This window comes from Narcine bancroftii, chromosome 9, assembly GCF_036971445.1.
Source record: "Narcine bancroftii isolate sNarBan1 chromosome 9, sNarBan1.hap1, whole genome shotgun sequence".
NCBI classification, from domain to species: domain Eukaryota; kingdom Metazoa; phylum Chordata; class Chondrichthyes; order Torpediniformes; family Narcinidae; genus Narcine; species Narcine bancroftii.
Window position 1 is genome coordinate 116,432,094 of NC_091477.1, and position 12,097 is coordinate 116,444,190.

The window sequence follows — 12,097 nt, forward strand, 5'->3', positions numbered from 1 at the left end:
CGGACCGTCCCGCGAACTTCCGGGTGCAACACACCGCCTGAACTAAGGTTCCGCCTCTCTATTCCCCCGCCAGCCAGTGCAGACGCTGCCTGAGGAACTCAGCGGGACCAGCAGCAGGAGTGGGAGACAAATCTGAGAAATTGAGGTGGATTAAGGAGAGAGTAGAACTGAGATTGGTGAAACATGACGGCCATTAGAAAACAAAGGTGGTCAGGGCTAGCATCTGATCAGTAGAGAAGGATGGTATAAAATGAGACCAGGTGAAATGGGGAGGGGGAAGAGGAAGTGAGTAGAAGAATTCAGTGAGAAGATGGGGCCAAAGAAGAGAGGGGATGAGAGTGGGTCAGGGCTGGGTGGGAGGGGAAGAACAGAAGTGGTACAAAAGAGAGAGAGAGAGAGAGAGCGAGAGAGAGTTGGGGTGGGGGGGGCACTCATTGCCTGAAATCAGAATATTCTGATGTCTACTGACTGGGGGCTTTAGCATCCATTGCATTGAAGGGCTTTGAGAGGCTGGTCATGGCTCAAATCAGTTCTGGCCTCTGGGCCAGCCATGACCCACCAGCTGGAGGCTGCCCGGGCTGAATATGAGATGTTGTTTACATTGGCCTCATTCTGGCAGAGGAGACGTCCCAGTCCAAACCATTAGCAGTCAGAGGTGTGGATCTGGAGCTCGGGCCGCGGATGGTTTGGACTAGTCTCTTTGTGGCTGCCACTATCCCTGTTCTGTTGGAAGAGAGTGAGCATAAGAGTGGAACTCCAAGAGATGGAGGAAATACGAGAGATGGTTCTCATGTCGGGAAGTTGCGTTGCGTGAAAAAGGAGGGCATTTCCGATATCCTGGAATGGAAGGGCTCATCTTGAGAAACCAGATGGGAGGAGGTGAACTCAAGGTAGCTGTGGGAGTCAGTGGGTTTGTACTGAGTGCCTGTAATTGGTTGACTCTTGAGATGGATAAAAAGAGATCTCAAAGAAGATTCCAGCACTGGTAGCGTTTGTCTTCTAATCACCGAATCCACCCTATATGACTACCTATCTCCTTTGTTTTATGTTCTCTCTCTCTTTTTGATATCTGTCCATCAGATCTCACATCTACCTGTCAAAACATAGTGATGCGGGAGGAACTCAGCTGGTCTCGCATCATATTTAGAAGGTAAAGATACAGTATATTACTGATGTTTCACACCTGAGGCAGGCGTCTGAATTAAAATATGGGGAAAGAAAGGGGGAAGAATGGAAGGTGTGGAGTACAGACCAGCAGACAAAAGGTGTTAATTGGATATGATAAGAGGAGAGGTGTCTTGGAAAGGGTTCTGGCTGTCATGTGACAGCACTGCCCCCTATCTAGTTGGAGGACACACCAGCTGCCAATCAAGGTTTGGTTCCACCCCATCCATTAATGCACACCTTGGTTTTGTAACCATGTAAATTACCTGGACTGGATTCTCCAGCCTGCCTGTACTTGGTCTTGGGCTGTTGTAATTGGATTAACCCTCCTGACACCAAGCCATTTTTATTTCCTGCTAATGAGCTGGGCTGGACCTTCCAGCACGATAAAGGTGCTTTGTGTTCTTTATTCCCTCTCTTTGCCATCTAGGGACCACCCTGCTTCACTACAGGCCTAGAAATGTGGAAGGGTACTGGAGAAACGGTTAGTAAGATGTGCACTGTTAAAAGGGTTGGGAGCATTTAATTAGTGTCCCTTGTAGCATAGAGCTGTGCCTACACTGAGTCGAGGGGTGGTGGGGCATCTTAGTAATTCTTCCTTGATAATTATATGTACCAGTTCAGTGTGTGTGTGTGTCTGAGTGTTTTGTTCCCACGCTATTTTCCCCACGTTCATTATTAATTTTCTGCTACTACTGTCCCACGGCTGCTGTACACTGTAGCACTGTAGCGTGTGTGTGCTGCATCAGTTACTATTTCCTACACTTGCCTTCTGTAAATAAAATCCATCCCTATCAAAACCAAGTCCTTGCTTTTTAGACCTGTACCAAACCTGGTGTCCTCACTTAAAATAAGAGGTGAGAATTGTTTGTGGTTTTGTGAAAGGAGATAAAGGGAAAAGGAAAGAGAAAGCGAGTGAACTAGAGAAAAGAAGATGGGGTGGGGCTTAACAAAAACCGGGTCGATGTTAATGCCACCTGGATGGAGGGTGCCCAGATAGAAGATGAGGTGTTGTTCTTCCAAATTGCAGGTGGTCTTAGCCTGGCAGACCATGGCCAGACATGTCAGCAAGGGAATGGGGTGAGAAAATGAAATGGGTGGCCACTGGGAAATCCATGCTATTGCTGGGGTCAGAGCTGAGACGCTCAACGAAGCGATCTCCCAGTCTCTCTGATGTAGAGGAAACCACTACCTACTTCACCCATCCCACCCTCTCCCCTTTGTCATCTGCATGGCATTTCCTCAGTCTTAATAAAGGCTTTCAGCCCAAAATGTCAACCATTCTTTTTCTCCCACTGATACTGCTCGACCTACACCTAATAGCCTGAATACACCTGAGATTGTCTGATCTCAGAAGCTAAGCAGGCTCAGGACTGGTCAGTACTTGGAGGGGAGATAGCCTAGGAACACCAGGTGCTACAGGTTTCTATGAGGGGCATTGGATAAAGTGACGACTCTCTATCTGCCTTATGGTAGACAAACGTTAAAGAATTTCATGTACATTACTGTAGTGATACTGTAGTGATATGTGCTGGCTGGCCCTCCCTCTGGGTGTCCTTCTATCTTGGCTCCTCCCTTAGTCCTACCTATGTGACCCCAGTCCATAAAGGTTGAGTCCCCTCTCCTTCCCGGTCATTCTAGCCTTGGACCTGGGCCACCAGTCTCTAGTGCATTAAAGCCTATCGTTCCCCTCAGTCTTTGTCCGAGTCATTACTGGGGCTACTGAGAGCACCCAAGTTACATTCTAAATGTAGTATTATGTGACAATAATGGAACCTTTACCTGCTAAGTTTCTGCAGCAAAGCCAGGTGCCATCCAGTGGTGACATCTGATCCCAATTAGAGTCTTGCAAAGGGAAAAGCTTACTTTGGAGCTCTTTCTCCTCCAAAGGCCCAGCTTCATCTACGTCTCCTGCTGCCTAGGAAAGGCAGCCAACATCCTGAAGATCCACTAACACCCCAGACACACTCTCTTCTCCCTCCTCTCATCCAGGAGAAGGTTAAAGAGTGGGAAAGAATGCATCAACAGCTGCCATGATGTTACCGAACGAACCTTAACCAGTACTCTGATGCTGCTCTTCCTAGGTACGAATCAATCTTTCTCATTGTAACCCCATGCTCTATAACTGTGCTGTTGCCCTGCTACTTGTACAGCTGTATGGATGTTAGAAATGATTGGCTAAACCACTCACACAAGAACCCTTTTCACTGCAGCAGGTATAATGTGACAATTAACCAGCCTGAAGAGCAAACCTATTATAATCTAGTGTAAATTTTGTTGATTGGACCACTGTAATGCGTCCGTAAATAATGCCATCATTCATCCCACACCTCCACATGTCAGATCTACCGGCGGTGATCATGCTTCCTGACAATAAGCAGAAACATTGGAGGGAGGGCCTGGTGGTGAAAATCATTCAGTGATAGTCCTAAAACATAGATGGCATCCTACATCCTCCCCTTCATGGACCCCTTCTGCCAAGAAAAGAAATCCAACATATTTAAAGACCCAACACATCCCTAACATATGCTCTTCTCACTCATCCCATGGGGGAGAAGGCTTAAGAATGTGAAAGTCCGCACCCCCAGGCTTAAAGACAGTTTCTTCCCTGCAGCCGTCAGGCTCCTGAATGAATCCTAAAACAACACTATCATGTTGGTCTTGTTTGGTGCTAAGTGATCTTCCTTTTCACTGGAACTCTTTACATAGTGAGATCTTTACATAACTATATAATCCCAGAGATAACTGATTTGTCTGTTCACAGAAGAACCCTTTTCACCGAACCAGATATTTAATGACAAATAAACACATGATATGACAGAGGTTTGTAATTCACGAACGATGCTTATGGTTGCTGTGAGATTGTTGTTACTGTGACTGAATTCACTGGAGACTGAAGCTGATTAAAATGTTTTTATTCAAAAGCTGATTCTCTGGAGAGTCTTTCTCCTCTCCCACACAACAGTGCAATGATGTTTTAAGCAAAAAGACAACAATACATTTAAGTACAGTTTCAATGCACTTTAAGATTTTGAGTGTGGACAGGTAAAATTACATCATTACAATGGGAGCACATTCCAACGAACAACCCTTTGAATATCCAAATACCCCTGATGGATCCTATAGTTCTGAGCGCAAAACACTAGTCATCCAAAAAATAGTAATTTTGCTTATATTTTAAATTAAATGTTATTTTATTTTATTGACAGCAAGGAAGAAGCCGATTCTGTCCATTTAAACCCGTGCCATCCAACGTCACCTAAATTAATCTTTGAAAGCTTTGAATAGTTGGAAGAAACCTGAGCACCCAAAGGATATCCACACAGACACTGGGAGAAGGTACCAGCTCCTTATAGACAATGCTGTTTTAACAGCGTTGAGGGATAGATCCCTGGATATATATTCCAACAGCCAGAATATTGTATTCAGAAAGTGAATTAAATTTAATTTTAATTTTTCATTTATTAAAATTTATACATACAACTCGGTAATAGGTCCTTCCAGCCCATGAGCCCGTGTTGCCTGAATATCACAATTAACCTACAAACCCCATATGTTTTTGAAAGGTGGGAGGAAACCGGAGTATCTGGAGACACAGGGAGAATGGACAAACTCCTTACATTCCAACCCAGGTCGCTGGCGCTGTAACACCATTTCCCTAACCTCTACACAAACTATGCCACCCCATATAGTGTAATTATGATATCAGAAGTCCAAAACTGAGGCCCTGGGTTTTAGTCTCAATTGTTGGTGGGAGGGGCACTCTCCACCCGTCTTTATCTTGGCCACTCTTTGTTTTTGGATGTTGTCCCTTTCCTTTGGCCCTCCAAGACTCGGATCTCTTGTGCTGCTGTTTGGTGTCCAAAGGGAGGAATCTTCAGTCTTTTAACTGGCACCTGTGTGCTCGCCACCGATAAGGTGGATTCATTACCTTGGTCATCTTTTCCGGCACCTCACCTGAGGCTTGGAACTCATTTTAACCTTTGTAAAACCATCCACTACAATGGTGTCCCCATCTCAAGTTTTGTAAGTCATCCTCTTCTTTGAGACCACCCTACTTTGTACCTTATAAAGGCATTGCTTGATCTTAATAAAAATAGGGGGTTATGGGTGTGAAGTAGGGAAAAATTTGATTGTTGTTGAGTTGGTAACATAATTTGGCACTACATCGTACAGTGCTGTAATGTTAATGTCGAAATGGACAGAGAACGAGAGACTTGGAATGAAACCACAGACCATATGTTTGCAATAAAGTACGTGGCATACTCCTCATGTCTATGCTGTATACAGATTCTTAGGGAGTTATGTCCTAGAGGATACCTACATTCCAGGCTAGGACTAATGCTTTCAACAGCAGGTGTTGTCCCGCCTCAGCACCTACGTGAACCGCACACTTGTTAATTTAGAATGTTTGATTTCTTGGCACCATTCCCGGTAAGGATAAATGCCGATGGGCTTGTCTGCTCAATCACCTTGCTACAGCAGCCAGCCTGCAAGGTCCAGGTGACAAATCGTTGAGGACCCCTTCTACCTTGTACACAGCATCTTTCAGCTGCTCCCACGGGGGAGGAGATACAGGAGGATCAGAGCCAGTACCACCAGGCTGAGAAAAGGTAGGGTGGGGCCCCGGTTCAAAGGCATGAGCACCAATTGCAGAGCTGTACTCCACTGTAAGAACAAGGGAGAGCTGGTATGGAAGATGTACCCACTTCTGGATGATGCGTTAAACTGAAGCCTCGTGGGTTTCCTCTGCTGAACGTTAAAAGTACACTACCCTGCCCGGTGTTGAAGAGCAAGAGGTAGGCAAGGGATAATGAGGCCAAATTGTTGTGCATCACAGCGAGATCACCAGCTCCCAGGACATACTACAGAGAAGAACTAGCATCAATATGCAGGCACTGATTGCAGTGAAAACACACAAATGCTGGAGGAACTTGACCAGGTGTTGTTTAAATGGGTCTACCAAGATACTTGGTTTTATGGTAGAACCAGGCAGTGTGTGGTTGGGAAACAATGAGGTTGGAGATTGTGGAAGGGAGATGATGGGAAGTGATAAGTTCAGAGATAATGGGTGAGATGGTGGTTTGATGAGTTGTGGTGGGGTCCTGTTGGAGGGGTAAGCAAGATGAGGTGTCTGAAAGTTGACATCTGGGTTTGGCCAGATAGAGGTCAGTGCACAAGACCTTTGACTCTGGGTTGATGGAGAGGCTGGGATTAGTGCGGAGAGAGTGGAGGGGAAGGCTTTCCGAGGTGGTGAGATTGGAATGAGGGAGGGGAGTTGTGAAGTTGATACGGTTGATGTCTCAGCGGCAAGTGAAAACATAAAGGACCAGAGCAGGCAAGAGGTCAGAATGAGGTAACCACCAGGAGGAAGAAGGTTTAAGGCAGGAGAAGGGTTGTAGAAGTAGGCATGGAGATGGAGCCGACAGAAGAAGATTTCCCCATCATGGTGTATGCAGAACTCCTTGAGGTGTGACTGAAGGGGGATGAAGGTGAGCCCTCTTTTTTTGTAAAATATCTTTATTGAGTTTAATTAAAAAAAAACATACACACATATTAATCCAATACATAGGCTGAAATATAAGAAAAGATGGATATTTTGTACTTCTCAAATAATATTTTAAACATACGTAGTATAACTTCTGTGTACCCTTCTCAATCAAACCCATTTTATCAAAATATCTCAAAAGAAAACAAAGACCCCCAATTAATCAACCCCCTCCCTCTAAGCAAGGTTAACTTGCATATCTAATATACCTAGGAAACAAAGGATGACATTGGGAAACCAGACCACGCTGTTCAGAAGCATCCAAACACCCTAATTCTTTAAATTATGGTAATATTCCATGAATAGGCCCCATCTTTAACATTGTATCTGATTTTTTTTAAGGTGAGGCCTCTACTGAGGACAAGGTGCTCCCTCTCCAAGAGGGGAAGGTCGAACCTGCTGAGTTCCTCCAACATTTCGGTGTTTTTGCGATTGATATTACTGTCCTGTGTGGCTCAGTTTCATGGCAGGCAGGATACAGAGAATGAAAAACAAAAGGAAATTTCATGCAGCCCTTTTATATAAGGACCACACTCATTCATGGTACTTATAAACCATTAGTTTTCTCATTCCCTCCCCCCATCACTTCTCAGCTTCTTTTACTCGTGCCCTCCCTCTTGCCTGTCGGCTTGTGCTCCTCCCCCGTCCCCACCATTTTATTCAGACCTCTGGCTACTTTTTGCTCATACCTTGATGAAGGGCTCAAGCCTGAAAGTTGGTTATGTATCTTTATCTTTGCTACATAAAGATCACTACGTGACCTGATGAGTTTCTCCAGTATTTTTGTAAATTATAACCACAGGATCTGCAGACTTTCTTGTTTAACAACATTCCCATTATATTTTTATGTCAGTTTAGCAGCAAAGCAGTTGTTGCTAATGGTAGCGTTGCACTGTACCCATTCTGCTCTCATTTGGATGTGCACAAATTGGCTGCCATGGTTTCGCCATTTTTACTCAGACTGCAAATCAGAAATACTTCAGTGGTTATAAAGCAGTTTATCCCATTGTGTGCAATAAATATGCACAAGTTCCCTACCTTCAATTATGTTTTATACAAAGATTCAAAAATCTGTTCCTCTAGTTTCATTTACAGCAAATAATAACAGTTTGCTGCAGATTCCGCTTCAGACAGTGAATGTTTGTGCTTCCACAGGCATCCTGTCAGAAACACTTGCCATCCATCCCAAAGAATACTTCCTATCATGGTTATAAATGTCATTCATCGAGATTCATTGATTAATCGCTAAATTGAACTGTTTTAAAATTCCCGAACAGCTGTTCACAATGTGAATCGGATCTCTGCACCCTTTGCAAAGGAAATGGGGCACCTATCCTCCAGCAGTGATGTTCTGCATACCCCTGCCCATTTACACTGGGCTTACCGGTACACCATTTCAAAATGTATCAGCACTGATACAGTCCTCCTTGGTGGTTCATCACTTGCGTGCTGGTTTGCGGGCATTCACAATGGCATGTTAATTTCTGGGTTAAAGTCCCATTGTGAAAAGGGCTGTAGACCACAGAAACAGGTCCTTCTGCTCAACTCTTCCATGAGTTGTCTTCATGAGCTGGTCCCATTTGCCTGCATATGGCTGAATTCCTTTAAACCAATCCAAATATCTATTAATCTGTAATTTTGCCCTCCATAATGCACGATACAAACAAGGTGGTACACTTTGGACCTTGGGCAGTTCCTTTACACCTCCACATTTTGCTCTTGCCTTCACTCTGATACAGGTTCATCTTGATCTCATCTGTCCACAAGACCTTTTTCCAGAATTCTGCAGGCTCTTTTAAATACTTCTCGGGAAACTGTAATCTGGCTTTCCTGTTTCCGTGATGAACTAAGGGTTGGCATCTTGCAATATAGCCTCTGTATTTCTGTTCATGAAGTGCTCTGTGGACAGTAGTCATTGACATGTCCATACCTGCCTCCTGAAGAGGGTTTTAATTAGCCTTACAGGCATTTGGGGATTTTACTTCAATATGATGAGAATTCTTCTGAAATCAGCTGTGGGAGATCTTCCTTGGAATCCCGGTACCTTTGAGACTTCGGAGCTCATCAGAACGCTGTTTCTTTTTAAAAATGTTCCATACTGCTGATTTTGGCAATCCTAAGGCTTGAGTGATTCCTCTTACTGTTTTATTCTTGTTTTTCAGCCTCATAGTGGCTTCTTTGAATTTAATTGGCATAACTTTGGTCCTCATGTTAAAAAAATGGCAACAACAGACTCCAAAGATGATCAAAAGCTTAAACCAAGCCAAGTTTTATTATAAGCAATGAAACATAATGTACTCACAATGCTGATGCAGCACCAGGAATCGGGACTGGGGATCAAATCCAATGCTCTCTGTAGGGAATTTGTATATTCTCTTCACATCTGTGTAGGTTTCCTCTGGGTGCTCCAGTTTCCTCCCACCCTTCGAAATGTAGGTCATTTGGATGTAATTGGGCAGCATGGCTCGTGGGCTGAAAGAGCTGGTTACCATTCTGTATATCTAAATATAAAATTTTAAAATGTATAGAATATATCTTAAACACAGCAGCTCCATAACAATGGAATTCCAGATTCTACGCATGTGAGAGTGCCTCATGGAACTTAATTTAACACTGGTTAATTTTACTATCTTAAACATTAGCGTTTATGATGATATGTTTATAAATTATTCAATCAGATTAGGAACCATCAGTACAGCAGTTTGGCCTGGGGACATTATTTCTCACTGAGTACAGTTTCATGAGCACACTGGTGCCAGGTGTAAGTGGCTCTTCCTCATGGCCAAGCGTTAGTGTTGACAGTCACTTGATTCTAAAGTTGGCATATATATAGCAATGAGATCAGCTCGGTTGTACAAATCTTCTCTACTAATCATGCATTTAAGACCCACTCCAGCACTAAGCACAGAAGGATGTCTTGTACTTTTTGGATAGATTTCAAACAAGCTGTGCAAACAAATGCAATTTGAAGTAGAGCAAAGGAATTGTCCTGAATGACCTTTATTCCCAAAACTGATTATTAATCTGGGACCTCACTGTGTGCAGATAGATTGCTGCTTTGTTTCAACCGTCTGTAAACATGGAAACTACATAAATACTTCATTCTATATTCTTCCCTTTTTGTGGGGACACAGCAATACAAATAACATGCTTCAAATTAATGTATTATTTTCCTGATTTAAAATACTACTTTAGCATTATCACTCCAGCAGGGAAGAGTTAAGATTTTGTTCATTTTCTTTCCTAAAAGTATATAGAATATAAGAGCAGGGATGTTATGGTGGGGCTCTATAAGGCACTGGTGAGACCTCACTTGGAGTATTGTGAGCAGTTTTGGAATCCACATTTAAGAAAGGATGTGCCAGCCTTGGAGAGGGTTCAGAGGAGATGATTCCAGGAATGAAAGGGTGATCATACGACGACTGTTTGACGGCTCTTGGCCTGTACTCATGGAAATTTAGGAGAATGAGGGGGGATCTCATTGAAACATTTCAAATGTTGAAAGGTGGAGAGAGAGCAGATGTAGAAAGGTTGTTTCCCATGGTGGGAGAGTCGAGGGCAAAAGGGAACCACTTCAGGATTGAAGGGTTACTGTGTGAAGTGATTTCTTTAGCCAGAGGGTAGTAAACCAATGGAATTTGTTGGCACAAGGGTTGTGGAGGCCGGGTCATTGTGTGTATGTAAGGCAGAGATTGATAGGTTCTTGTACAGTCAGGGATTCAAAGGTTATAGGGATAAGGCTGGGCAATGGGGCTGAGTGAGGAAATGGATGAATGGAGGGATAGACTTGATGGAATGAATAGCCTGTTTTGGCTCCTATGCCTTATGGTGTTAAGTACTTCATTAATTGATTTCAACAAAAGTTTAATGAACTTTTCATTGGATATCATTCCACAGGTACTGCAACATTCTTGCACCCTGGCCTGGTTGGTAACTTTGCATCTAAGACCTTACATCTGAAATAAAATTATTTTCTAGGCCTAATGTTTTTTTCAGGTAGAATTGACAGGATCGTAGTTGGTTTGAGGGATGGGCAATTGCCGGTTAATTTTTTTCCTCTGGTGATAAAATCTCAGAAAATGCAACAATTACATTATTACAAACAAAAATAATAAAACATACAATAGAGGTTCCTATGGGAAACAAAATGACAAAGACATTTGAAAGATTTTTATATATGTCTTTGTGTTAGAAAATACAAAAATCTTTCTGATAATAGTTTAAAATCCAGGGTTAAATGGTAACTGTGAGGTTTAAATGAAATTGTTTTCAAAGGTACTGGATCCAGTGGTTTTGATCTTGCAAATACCCCTGGATTCTGGAAAGGATAGAAAAATTACAAATGTACTATCCTCTTTAAGAAAGGCAAGGGGGTGGAGATAAAATGCAGGGACCTTGCTAGTTAAACACACTCTGCCAGAGGAACTTAACAGGCCAGGCAGCATTTGTGGGAGAAAAAGAGCAGTTGACATTTCATGGAACATAGAAATGTACACACAGTACGAGCCCTTTGGCCCAGTGTTGTGTCGACCTAATAACCTACTCTTAACAACTGCCCAGAATTGAATTAGATTCGCGGATTGTGGGTGTGTTTCGTGGCCTCCTCCGTTTTTTCTCAATTCCATGTACTCACCTAATAGTCTCTTAAAAGATCCTATTGTACCTGCCTCCAGCACCATTGCCGGAAGCGCATTCCATTCACCCACCCTGTGTGAAAAATGTACCTCTTGCGTCTCCCCTTGTACTTAATCCCAAGCATTGCTGAAGGTGAGAGTGGTCGTGGAGGTGGTGGGGGGGAATTCTTTGGATAGATTGAGAGGTTCTTGAATAGCCAGGACATCAAAAGTTATGCGGAGAAGGCCAGGCACGAAGGACGAGTGGGAAAATAGATCAGCTCATGGTTAAATGATGGGCGTCGACTCGATGGCTGAATAGCCTATTTCTACTTCTCTCTCGTATGGTCTTGGGTGCAGTGCACAATATTAGACTTTTCAGCAACAGATTTCAGATTTATTTTCAGAAACATCACCTACAACCCTGAGATCATTTTTCCTGTGGGCAAAGCAGAATTACAACCTGTTGGCAAGGCAAAAAACCAACTGCACGAGGGTGAACAAGTAATTGTGAACAACTGACTGTGCAATACAGAGAGGGGAAATAAAGGTGCAAGAGTCCTGAGTCTAATGGTGGAAGGGTAGGTAGCAGCTTGCGGCAATGTGAATGCCATTGGTCAATGGTTATTTAGGCGGGTTACCTGATGAAGAGCTCAAGCCTGAAATGTTGGTTCCCTTTAACTTTGCAACCTTCTGAGTTTCTCCAACTGAATTGGCAATGCTATTGGCTTTATTTCTTTTCCCAATGACTTCCATGGCTGCACCCTACCCA